We start from the raw sequence: 12,341 nt of genomic DNA, 5'->3' as shown, positions 1-12,341 counted from the left end.
TCCATCAGATAAGTGGCTAATCTCCAAAATATACAAGGCACTGACAGAAATTTACAAGAAAAAAACATCTTATCCCATCAAAAAATGGGGAGAAGAAATGAAGAGACACTTTGACAAAGAAGAAATACAGATGGCCAAAAGACACATGAAAAAGTGCTCCACATCACTAATCATCAGGGAGATGCAAATCAAAACAACTATGAGGTACCACTTCACATCACAGAGAATGGCACACATCACAAAGAATGAGAATAAACAGTGTTGGCGGGGATGTGGAGAGAAAGGAACTCTTATCAACTGCTGGTGGGAATGCCGTCTAGTTCAACCTTTATGGAAAGCGATATGGAGATTTCTCCAAAAACTGGAAATCGAGCTCCCATACGATCCAGCTATACCACTCCTAGGAATATACCCTAGGAACACAAAAATACAATACAAAAACCCCTTCCTTACACCTATATTCATTGCAGCACTATTTACCATAGCAAGACTCTGGAAACAACCAAGATGCCCTTCAACAGACGAATGGCTAAAGAAACTGTGGTACATATACACAATGGAATATTATGCAGCTGTCAGGAGAGATGAAGTCATGAAATTTTCCTATACATGGATGTACACGGAATCTATTATGCTGAGTGAAATAAGTCAGAGAGAGAGAGAAAAACGCAGAATGGTCTCACACATTTATGGGTTTTAAGAAAAATGAAAGACATTCTTGCAATAATAACTTTCAGACACAAAAGAGAAAAGAGCTGGAAGTTCCAGCTCACCTCAGGAAGCTCATCACAAAGAGTGATGAGTTTAGTTGGATAAATAACTACATTTTGAACTGTCCTAATAATGAGAATGTATGAGGGAAATTGAGAACCTGTTTATAGTACAGGCGGGGGTCGGGTGGGGAGGAGGGAAAAAAAAAAAAGAGAAAAGAGATACTCCCAGAGTTAAAGACTACATGCAATCAAATCCTGCATACCAAAGAGTACAAGCTAAAAGAGACCCAAGGAAAAACACCCCAATACATCCTCATTACAATGACAAATCCCATAGATAGAGATAGAATACTGAAAGCAGCAAGATCCAAAAAGGAAATTACATTCAAAGGAGGATCCCTAAGACTTACAGCAATCATGTCACAAGAAACTCTCAAGGCCAGAATACAGTGGTGGGATATTGTGACAAGACTGAATGAAATGAATGCCTCACCGAGAATACTGCACCCAGCCCGACTCATGTTCAGGTTTGAAGGAAGAATACATGGATAAACAACTGCTCAGAAACTTCACAGATGAAAAAACAGCCTTAAAAGAAAAACTGACAGGTCTACTCTAAAACAAGAGAGACCAACCAACACAGCAAAGATGACATTAAATCCTATGACAATCATCTCACTAAATGTCAATGGACTAAATTCACCAATTAAAAGACACGGAGTGACAAAATGGGTCAAAAAGATGAATCCAACCTTCTGCTGCCTACAAGAAACACATCTGAATAGTCAGAACAAACATAGACTCAAAATCAAAGGCTGGAGGAAAATCATCCAAGCATACAACACCCTCAAAAAAGCTGGGGTGGCCATATATTAATATCTGATGACACCAACTTTATACTCAGAAAAGTGGTAAGGGACAAAGATGGACACTATGTACAAATCAAGGGATATGTGCAACAGGAAGAAATCAAATTATTAAACATATATGCACCCAATGAGAGACCAGCAAATTATCTAATACAATTACTGACAAATCTGAAAGAAGAAATCAATAATAACACAATCATTGTGGGAGATCTCAACACGGCCCTATCAACACTTGATAGGTCAACCAGATTGAAACCCAACAAAAACATACTAGCCCTGAAAAGAGTAATGGAAGAAAGAGGACTAGTAGATATATACAGGACACTCCATCCCAAAAAACATGGATACACATTCTTTTCCAATGTACATGGGTCATTCTCCAGAATAGACTACATGCTGACACATAAAACATACCTCCAAAAAAATCAAGAGGATAGAAATCTTGCAGGCTACCTTTGCTGACCACAAGGCTCTGAAATTAGATGTGAACTACAAAGCCACACAGAAGAAAAACTTTAACAATTGGAAATTAAACAGCCTGCTACTGAACAACCAGTGGGTCCGAGATGGAATTAAAAAGGAAATTAAAACTTTCCTGAAAACAAATAATAATGAAGACACAAACTGTCTGAATCTATGGGACACAGCAAAAGCGGTCCTGAGAGGAAAATTTATAGCTCTATAAGCACACATCAGGAAGAAAGAAGGGGCATACCTGAATAACTTAATGACACAGCTTATAAAATTAAAAAATGACCAACAAAAGGAACCAAAAATAGGGAGACAAAAGGAAATAACAAAGTGAAAGCAGAACTCAAGAAGTGGAAAACCAAAAAACGATCTGAAAGATCAACGAAAGCAGAAGTTGTTTCTCTGAAAAAATAAACAAGATTGATAGACCATTGGAAAAACTCACAAAGAAAGAGAGAGAAATCTGATAACCCGTATTAGAAATGAAAAGGGGCAGATCACGACAGATATTGCAGAGATCCAAAGGGTAATCAAAGACTATTTTGAGAAACTTTATGCACTAAACATGAGAACCTAAAACAAATGGAAAAATTCTTGGACACTTTTAACCTTCCACATTTAAGTAAGGAGGATGTAGCATATCTAAACACCCCCATCACTACTGAGGAAATTGAAACTGTAATCATACATCTGCCCAAAAAGAAAAGCCCAGGTCCAGATGGATTTCCTAATGAATTTTTTCAAATCTTTCAAGAGGAGCTACTACCAATCCTACCCAAGCTCTTCCATGAAATTGAAAAAACGGGAACACTCCCAAACAGCTTTTATGAAGCCAACATCATCTTGATACCAAAACCAGACAGAGACGCTGCCAAAAAAGAAAATTATAGACCAATATCCCTGGTGAATGCTGATGCAAAGATCTTCAACAAAATCCTGGCAAATAGGATCCAATTCATCATGAAGAAGATTATACATTACGACCAAGTAGGTTTCATCCCAGGAATGCAAGAATGGTTTAACATCCATAAATCTATCAACATCATACACAACATCAACAACAAGAAAAATAAAAATCACATGATCATATCAATAGACACAGAGATCATTTGATAAGATCCAACACCCATTCTTGATCAAAACTTTCAGCAAGATGAGAATGGAAGGAACCTTTCTCAATCTAGTTGAAGCCATCTACCACAAGCCAATGGCAAATATTATCCTCAATGGTGAAAAACTAAAAGCCTTTCCTCTAAATTCGGGTACAAGACAAGGCTGTCCACCTCACCACTCCTCTTCAACATAGTACTGAAAGTTCTTGCTATAGCGATCAGGCAAGAAAAAGATATCAAGGGAATCCAGATAGGAAAGGAAGAAGTCAAGCTCTCACTGTTTGCAGAGGACATGATACTCTACTTAGAAAACCCTAAAGACTCTACTAAAAAGGTTCTAGAAACAATAGACTCATATAGCAAGGTGGCAGGCTACAAAGTCAACCTACAGAAATCAATGGCCTTTTTATATACCAATAATGATAGGAAAGAGATGGAAGTCAGGAAGGCAGTCCCATTCACAATAGTGCCACACAAACTCAAATATCTTGGAGTCAACTTGACCAAAGATGTGAAGGACCTATACAAAGAAAACTATAAAGCCCTGCTCCAAGAAATAAGAGAAGACACACGGAAATGAAAACACATACCGTGCTCATGGATTGGCAGGATTAACATAATTAAAATGGTAATACTCCCCAAAGCATTATACAGATTTAATGTGATCCCCTTAAAAATACCCATGACATTCTTCAAAGAAGTGGATCAAACACTTATGAAGTTCATCTGGAACAATAAACACCCTCGAATAGCTAAACCACTCCTAGGAAGAAGGAAAATGGGAGGCATTACTTTCCCCAACTTTAAACTGTACTACAAAGCAATAGTTATCAAAACAGCATGGTATTGGAATAAAGACAGACCCTCAGATCAGTGGAATAGGCTTGAGTTCTCAGACATTGTCCCCCAGACATACAATTACCTAAGTTTTGACAACAGAGCAAGAACTCCTAAGTGGAGCAGAGAAAACCTCTTCAACAAGTGGTGCTGGCAGAACTGGTTAGCACTTGCAAAAAAGCGAATATAGACCCCCAGTAAACATCATGTACGAAGGTAAAATCCAAATGGATTAAAGACCTTGATATCAGACCTGATACCATAAGGTATATAGAACAACATGTCGGTAAAACACTTCATGACATTGAGCCTAAAGGCATCTTCCAGGAAGAAACTGCACTTTCCAAACAAGTGGAAGCAGAGATCAACAGATGGGAATACATTAAACTGAGAAGCTTCTGCACCTCAAAAGAAACAGTGCCCAGGATACAAGAGTCACCCACCGAGTGGGAGAAACTATTCACCCAACACCCTTCAGATAAGGGGCTAATATCCAAAATATACAGGGCACTGACAGAACTTTACAAGAATAAAACATCTAATCTTATAAAAAAAAATGGGGAGAAGAAATGAACAGACACTTTGATAAAAAAGAAATACAAATGGCCAAAAGGCACATGAAAAAATGCTCCTCATCACTAATCATCAGGGAGATGCAAATCAAAACGAAGATGAGATACCACCTCACACCACAGAGATTGGCACACATCATAAAGAATGAGAACAGTCATTGCTGGTGGGGATGTGGAGAGAAAGGAACTCTTATCCACTGCTGGTGGGAATGCCGTCTAGTACAGCCTCTATGGAAAGGCATATGGAGATTCCTCCAAAATCTGGAAATTGAGCTCCCATTCGACCCAGCTATTCCACTCCTAGCGATATACCCTAAGAACACAAGAATACAATACAAAAACCCCTTCCTCACACCTATATTTATTGCAGCACTATTCACAATAGCCAGATTCTGGAAACAACCAAGATGCCCTTCAACAGACGAATGGCTAAAGAAACTATAGTATATATACACAATGGAATATTATGCAGCCGTCAGGAGAGATGAAGTCATGAAATTTTCCTATACATGGATGTACATGGAATCTATCATGCTGAGTGAAATAAGTCAGAGGGAGAGATACACAGAATAGTCTCACTGATCTATGTGTTTTAAGAAAAATAAAAGTCATTTTTGTAACAATCCTCAGACACAATGAGAGGAGGGTTGGAACACCAGCTCACTTCATGAAGCTCACCACGAAGAGCGGTGAATACAGCTATAGAAATAACTACAGAGAGAACTACCATAATCATATGAATGAATGAGGGAACTGGAAAGCCTGTCTGAATTACAGGTGGTGGTGGGATGGGATGGAGGGAGATTTGGGACATTGGTGGTGGGAATGTTCCACTGGTGAAGGGGATGTTCTTTACATGACTGGAACCTAATCACAATCATTTATGTAATCAAGATGTTTAAATAAAGAAAAATGAGAAAAAAGTAAATAGCTCAACTTTTTTTATTGTCTGGGAAATACAAATCAAAATTACACTGACATATCACCTCTCTCTTATGAGAAAATCCTATATTAAAGTAAATGGTATTGGAGAGGTCTGCAATAAAAGAAATTCATCCATTGTTGGAAGAAAAATAACCTGATGCATCTTTTATGCAAACCAGAATAAAGATTACTCTAAAAATAATAACAATAGAGCAACACATGATCAACAATTCCATTTCTAGTTATTTTCCCCCTAATAAAATGGAAATGGTCATTTGGAAGTATATACACCTACATTCAGAGCAGCAATAAACACAATAGAAAAGAACTGGAAGCAACCTAAGTACCTGTTGGCAGAAGATTGGACATAATGATTTTAAGAACCATTTTGCTTAAGCCAGTGTTATTCATTCCAACCCACATATTCTTCTTCTATAGCTATATAATTGAGGAATTTCTAAATGTGTTATATTCAAAAATGTATATGGAGTAATAGTACAGTTGGTAGGCTGCTTGCCTCATAAGCTATCAACCTAGATTTGATACCCAGCTTTTCCTTTAGTCTCGACCCCACTAGGAGTGATCCCTGAGCACAGAGCCAGGAGTTATCCCTAAGCACCAGTGGGTATTGCCCCCCAAAAAAAAAACAAAAACAAAAACAACAATTCCAAATTCTTCCAGAAAACTCAGAGCTATAATGTCAGAAAAACTATAGCTCTTTTGGCTCCAACATTATCTATAAGAATGCACTCATGAGGAAATTGTGAGTTTATAATATGGTCATCTAAAGAAATAACTAAAATTGAAGTCTTCATGATTTCATACTATTCAATTCTCACTTTCTCTGGTTTATAGTTGTGGATTAAAAAGCATTCAACAGATGTTTAGCAGTTTTCATGTTTCAAAACTATAGCTATAAGAACAAAATGTCCCATATAAGCAGGTATGTTGCCTAAAACAAACTCACAGAAATGTTTTTCTTAGGCAATGTTTCACTCAAAATACATCATTAACAGAGTTAGAATTCTACATAGTGCCTGCTTTAGGACGAAATTTAGTATGGATGGATATTTCATGTGATTACCTGCTAGATCTTCATTCACTTATCATTTGCATCCAGTCTTTCTTACACTACTCTTATATATATATATATATATATATATATCCTTCATCTAAAAAGTTCAAAAGGTATATATGTGACTCATGCCTGTATAACCATACCTTTACATCCTGGGACCATGGTCACTAGTTCAAAGATGAACAACATGGCTCAAAACAAAATAGTTATAAACTTACTATTTCAAAGCTCCAACTTTATTTAGTTTTGTTTTTACATTTTATTATTCCACTATGATTTAGCAAGTTGTTTTTAATACAGTTGTTTAAGATATTAAATGTTCAAATACCAGTCCCACCACCAGTGTGATCTTCCCTTCAGCAGTGTCCCCAATCTCCCACCCATTATCATAGCCTGTCTCCTTACAGGCACAAATAAATTTATTTTATATTGTTGTTACAACACAAAGGCAAATAGAATTCTCAAAATTAAATAAAAAAGGATCAATTGGAAAGAATTGTTATAGCTCTCGATGGCATTATTAAAGAATGTCTAAGGATTTACCAGGATGTGGCTATGCTAGTTGAGCCTTTTGTATTACTGGTTAGGCTCACTGTACTTGGTAGATTTTTATGCAACTTTCCCATCAGATATCCTGTGTTTCTCTTGTATCGCTCCTCAGTTGCATCCTGCTGATAAACATATATGTCGCATAGCATCCATAAGATGGTGGTATGGGATCGCATACCTAATACAGCCCAACAATAGTGGGCTGACACTTCTATCAAATTTTGAGGTGTCCAGGATTTATAGAGCTGAAACAAATTTGGTGGTTTGATAAGTTTTAGTTGAAGAGTTGAACTGTTTATGTCAGAGGGTATAGGATGTGGCCCAGGGTTTCTGGTGTTCATACAGAAAGCAGAGTCTGCCCACACCCCTTCTAAGAATGCTGCACTGGTCTCAGCTCTGACCAGCGTACCTGGAAGATATCTACAGCCATTATTTTTATTTGGAACTTAATAGGGGAGCTTGACATTTTTTTCTGACAAGAAGATAGCAATATGGGTGGAGTTGGTGGGTTTTTAGATGGTAGGATGAATGTAAGGAACTTAACCCAACCCCATTCCAAGAAGAGTTTCAGGGTTGAAAACCCTGTAGTCTGGTCCCAAATGATAAGGTTCAGCTAGTTATTCATGGTATTTGAATTTGGGTGAGGAGCTGGGCTATTTCTGTTGGAGGGTGTTGGGCTTCAGGCTTTATTTTGAATGACTTTATTCTCATGTGGTTTGCTTTTAGCTGATGCTTACCTTTTCAAGCAAAGCTTTTCTTACTCTGCTTTTGGCATCCTGTTTCATTTGTTTGGATCTTTTGGAAAAGAAAATCAACCTCAAACTTGGGTTGTGCACTTTTTTTTTGTTTGTTTTTCTTTGCTTTGATCATTTCTACCCCCACCTCCTCTAGCCAACTCTTTCCATGTCTTATTTTTTTAGACTCACAATATCCATGAACCATCCAAACAATAGCAAAAAAATGTTAAAGAAGCATCAGGAGGACGTAGGCACTAGGTGGAATTTAGTTGGTTTCTTACAGGTTCTTTGCAAAAACAGAAAAACAAAAATTAAATAAAACAACTACGATTAAAATTCAGTCAACCCAGCACATTTCTTTTTCTTTTATAGTTTTGTAGACATTCTGCACATCAAAACAGTTTACTGACTTTGTCAAGTTTGTCTGTCCCTTGTAACTCTTTGGCACAAAGCTAAACATTCAGTTTGAACTGACTTATATTAAAAAAGAGAAAATAAGCTTGTAGTTACATTTCCAGAAACATCTAGGATGGAAGTTGCCTTTGGGATGAACATAATTCTGTAATCAAATTTTATCTGAAGAACCCATTTTAATCTGTCTTTTGTTATTTCCACTTTGTTAAATTTATGGTAAGAATTTTTATGCCGATATTGAAAAAATCAGGATTAAAGAGCCTTTCTAACTAGAAGAAAAAGAACATAGATTTCATGCTTCTATTTGTCTTATTTCTCTCCAAAAGTACTTTCTGCTTATAAACATATATGTCGCAAAGCATCAATAAAATGGTGGCTTGGGATCACATATCTAATACAACATTTAACTCTACTTTTCAGTGTTAACTAATTCAATCACAAGTCAAGTCGTTGAAAATCCCAAAACGGATGCTCTCATAGAGGAAATATGAGTATACCCCAAGTTCAATTAGAGGAGTCATAAAAGCCATCTCTTTGGGACTATAAGATCTAGTCTCTCTCAGAAAAAAAGAAGGGGGCACAGAAATCACAGACCTGTCTGTTAAGTACAAAAGGCCCTACCACATTAAACACACATATATACACACACATTTCAGGGTATTCTTCTGATTCCTTGTTATGTCAACCTATTCTTCTATGTGGTAAGAACAAAGATAAGACTAGAAATCCCTCTGCTCTCTGACTCATCAAAATTTCTACTTCCAGCCTTTCTCATGTGTTTCCAATAGACATATGCACTGTACTCATAGGCCACTGAAATAAGCCCAACAGATTTTTTTTGTATATTCTAAACATAAATTTACTCAATAAAAGCCTTGATAATCTTCAGATTAAATTTTAACCAATACAAGATACACTGTATATCATTATGCCATCAATATAGTCTGTGTTTCCTTAAAGAAGTCACTCTTCTATGCCATATTTTCTTACACTGTAAAAATGATCTTTGTAAGCATGTGGTTTCTCTTTGATATAACATTCTATGTGTCATGATTTTCTATGATGGGCATGTTTAGGGTTGTTTTATGATGCTAAATGTTAAACCTGAATTCCTTTATTCCCAAATAGTGCCCAAATGCAGATATACCCAAAGTATCAAATCCTCAAGAAGTGCCCAAATGTAGACATACCCAAAACAACATACAAATCTGTGCTCTCCACCTAATCCTGACACAAGTAACTATTTCTCTGAGGAGGCAATTAACCTTGGTCTTCAAATGACTACTTATAAAACAAGTAATAATCTCCTTATCTCCTCTGTTTTTTTTTTTTTTTTTTTTTTTTTTTTGTAATAGTGCTGCTTAAGATCAATGGCCATGCTCCACAGATTCACGACTAATCTTGAAAGAGAAGCAAGCCAAACCACAAAAATTTAGAGGTACATTGGTCTTCCAGCTGAAAACTCTAGGGCTATGTCCCTGTCTTATTAAGCCCCAACAGCTGCTGACAAGCCAATGGCCCAATTTCACTGCTTTATAAATAATCTCTATAGAGAAACCAAACCAATAAAAACTTTAGATATACCAGTTTGGGAACTGTAAACTTGAGAGTCTTTCTGGAGGAGGCAGGCAATATCCCCTTCCCTCACCAGAAGGCCTAGCAGCCACAACCACACCCCATAGCCACTACCAAGGAAGAAACATTACTGAAGTATGTGACCGTATACTCTGCCACATGACATTTTCCAATTTCTTAGTACTGTCAATATGGTAGAAGCACAACAAATCAAGTGATAAAGTAGCATCAAAGTCAATACAACTCAATAAACTATAATAACAAAAAAGGCTCAGTTATGAACATACAGCTTAGTAAATAAATCCCCAGATTTTTTAAATTTTTACTCCATTGCAATATATAACACTTTTTTTGAAGTATTTTTTGATAATTTGATTGACCATTTAGTTATAGCAAGCAAAATAAAGTAATTCATTTTGTATCTTCTAAGGAAGTACACTTCAGGCATGGGTGAGGAACGGGATAATGGTGAAGCGAAGATTACACTGGTGATGGTATTGGGGTTGAATAATTAAATGCCCAACTTAACTACATTATGAACAACTTTACATTTAAAAAATAAAAAAGCGGGGCTGGAGCAGTGGCGCAGGCCGTAGGTGTCTGCCATATGCTCACTAGCCTAGGACAGACCTTGGTTTGATCCCCACATTCCATATGGTCCTCCAAGCCAGGAGCGATTTCTGAGCGCATAGCCAGGACTAATCTGTGAGCGTCACCGGGTGCTGCCGAAAAACAAAAAAGCAAACAAAAAAAATCATAATAATACCCCTTAACAGCTATTATAAGACTGAACTTTAGGGGCCAGTGAGGTGGCGCTAGAGGTAAGGTGTCTGGCTTGCAAGCGCTAGTCAAGGAAGGACCGCGGTTTGATCCCCTGGCATCCCATATGGTCCCCCCAAACCAGGGGCAATTTCTGAGCACTAAGCCAGGAGCAGCAAACAGGTTGTGGCCCAAAAACAACAACAACAACAAAAAGACTGAACTTAGAGGGCTGGAAAGATAGCATGGAGCAGGGCGTTGCCTTGCATGCAGAAGGATGGTGGTTCGAATCCCGGCATTCCATATGGGTCCCCTGAGCCTGCCAGGAGTGATTTCTGACCATAGAGACAGGAGTAAACCCTTGAGCATCTGCCAGGTGTGACCCCCCCCAAAAAAAAAAAGACTGAACTTTAAGTAACTTAAAAATTTACCATTATAGAAAAAATTAAAATGCATTTATTAAGGGAAGTAAATACAAGGTTGCAGACAAATGTGGAATTCTCATGTTTATGTATCTAAACATAAAATAAAAGTTATCAAAGTTTCCGATAAACTCCCTGAGCTAATGTCCTAGGAGGATATTGCTCCTCATTAAGATGCCCAAGGCATAACCCAGTGAAAGGATAGAGACGAACAGAACATTTTCCTTTACAATATGTTGCTAGTCTTTGGGGGTTCTTTATTTTTCCATTTATTTTTTTCCATTATTTTCCATTATAATAAATGATTATACTATGTGGCCTAGTAGTAAGCCCTATTTTATAATTTATAGGCATATATTCTACTGAAATCTTTTGTTTTCTTGTTAGAAGAAAAGTTGGTTTTCTCTACCTTATGGTCTTTTTGGGTTCTCTAGGAAACTTAACCTGAGCAGAATATTATGTCTGAGTAGAGAGCCCAGAATCCCCTGGGTTCTTATTGCTGTATATCTTTGGTATGCCGAAAATAATGTTTTTGTTCAAGAATCATTTTCAAGTCACTGCCCAGGCCTCTGCACAGAAACATGTACCGTTTTGTCATTATTTTCTGTCTGACTGTGTTTGAGCACAGATACATTTCCCCCACAGCATCAAAATGCTCTTCCGCACTCTTGTTCATCAAAGATATGAACAGCCTTACAGCAAAACTAATTTCGTGAGTATCTGCCCTGTTTTGTGAACTTAATTCATATTTTTTCATATAGAAATGCAAGAAAAACAATTACATAAACAAAGTCAAAGATGAACATGAGTGGGTCTAATATCTGACTCTCTAGACAAAAGAAGGGCGGAAAAGTCAGTTAGTGAGATCTTAGTACTAGCCAACTTTTAAATCATTGTCAATTAAATTTAAATAAAAGTCCTAAGCATGCAGAGGCCGTGCTATTTCCATGTTATAAGATTATAAAACAGCTTGTTCAGTACTGCTTAATGTTAGTTAGTAGCTGAGATAGGACTTGAACTCAGGATTCTTTTGGCTTAAAAACTTGTTCTTTCCCTCCTTCCATTTCTACAGATATTCAAACCCAAGTAATACAATATTGAGCGGGTGTACCTCCTTTCTAATTTAGGTTCTCAGAGCTGCATCTATAAAATTTCCAATATGAAACCAGGGCTTCTTTCTGTAACATTTCAAAATGTCCCTGAAAGAATTTATTTTTCCCTCTGAAACAAACTCTCAAAGAGAATTTTAATATTATGCTGACTTGAGAGCTGATTAAACTCCACATTTAAAATAAAATAGCTCCCCCTA

Source organism: Suncus etruscus, chromosome 7, assembly GCF_024139225.1.
Source record: "Suncus etruscus isolate mSunEtr1 chromosome 7, mSunEtr1.pri.cur, whole genome shotgun sequence".
In the NCBI taxonomy this organism is placed as follows: Eukaryota; Metazoa; Chordata; class Mammalia; order Eulipotyphla; family Soricidae; genus Suncus; species Suncus etruscus.
Note: the sequence above shows the minus strand (reverse complement) of the source record.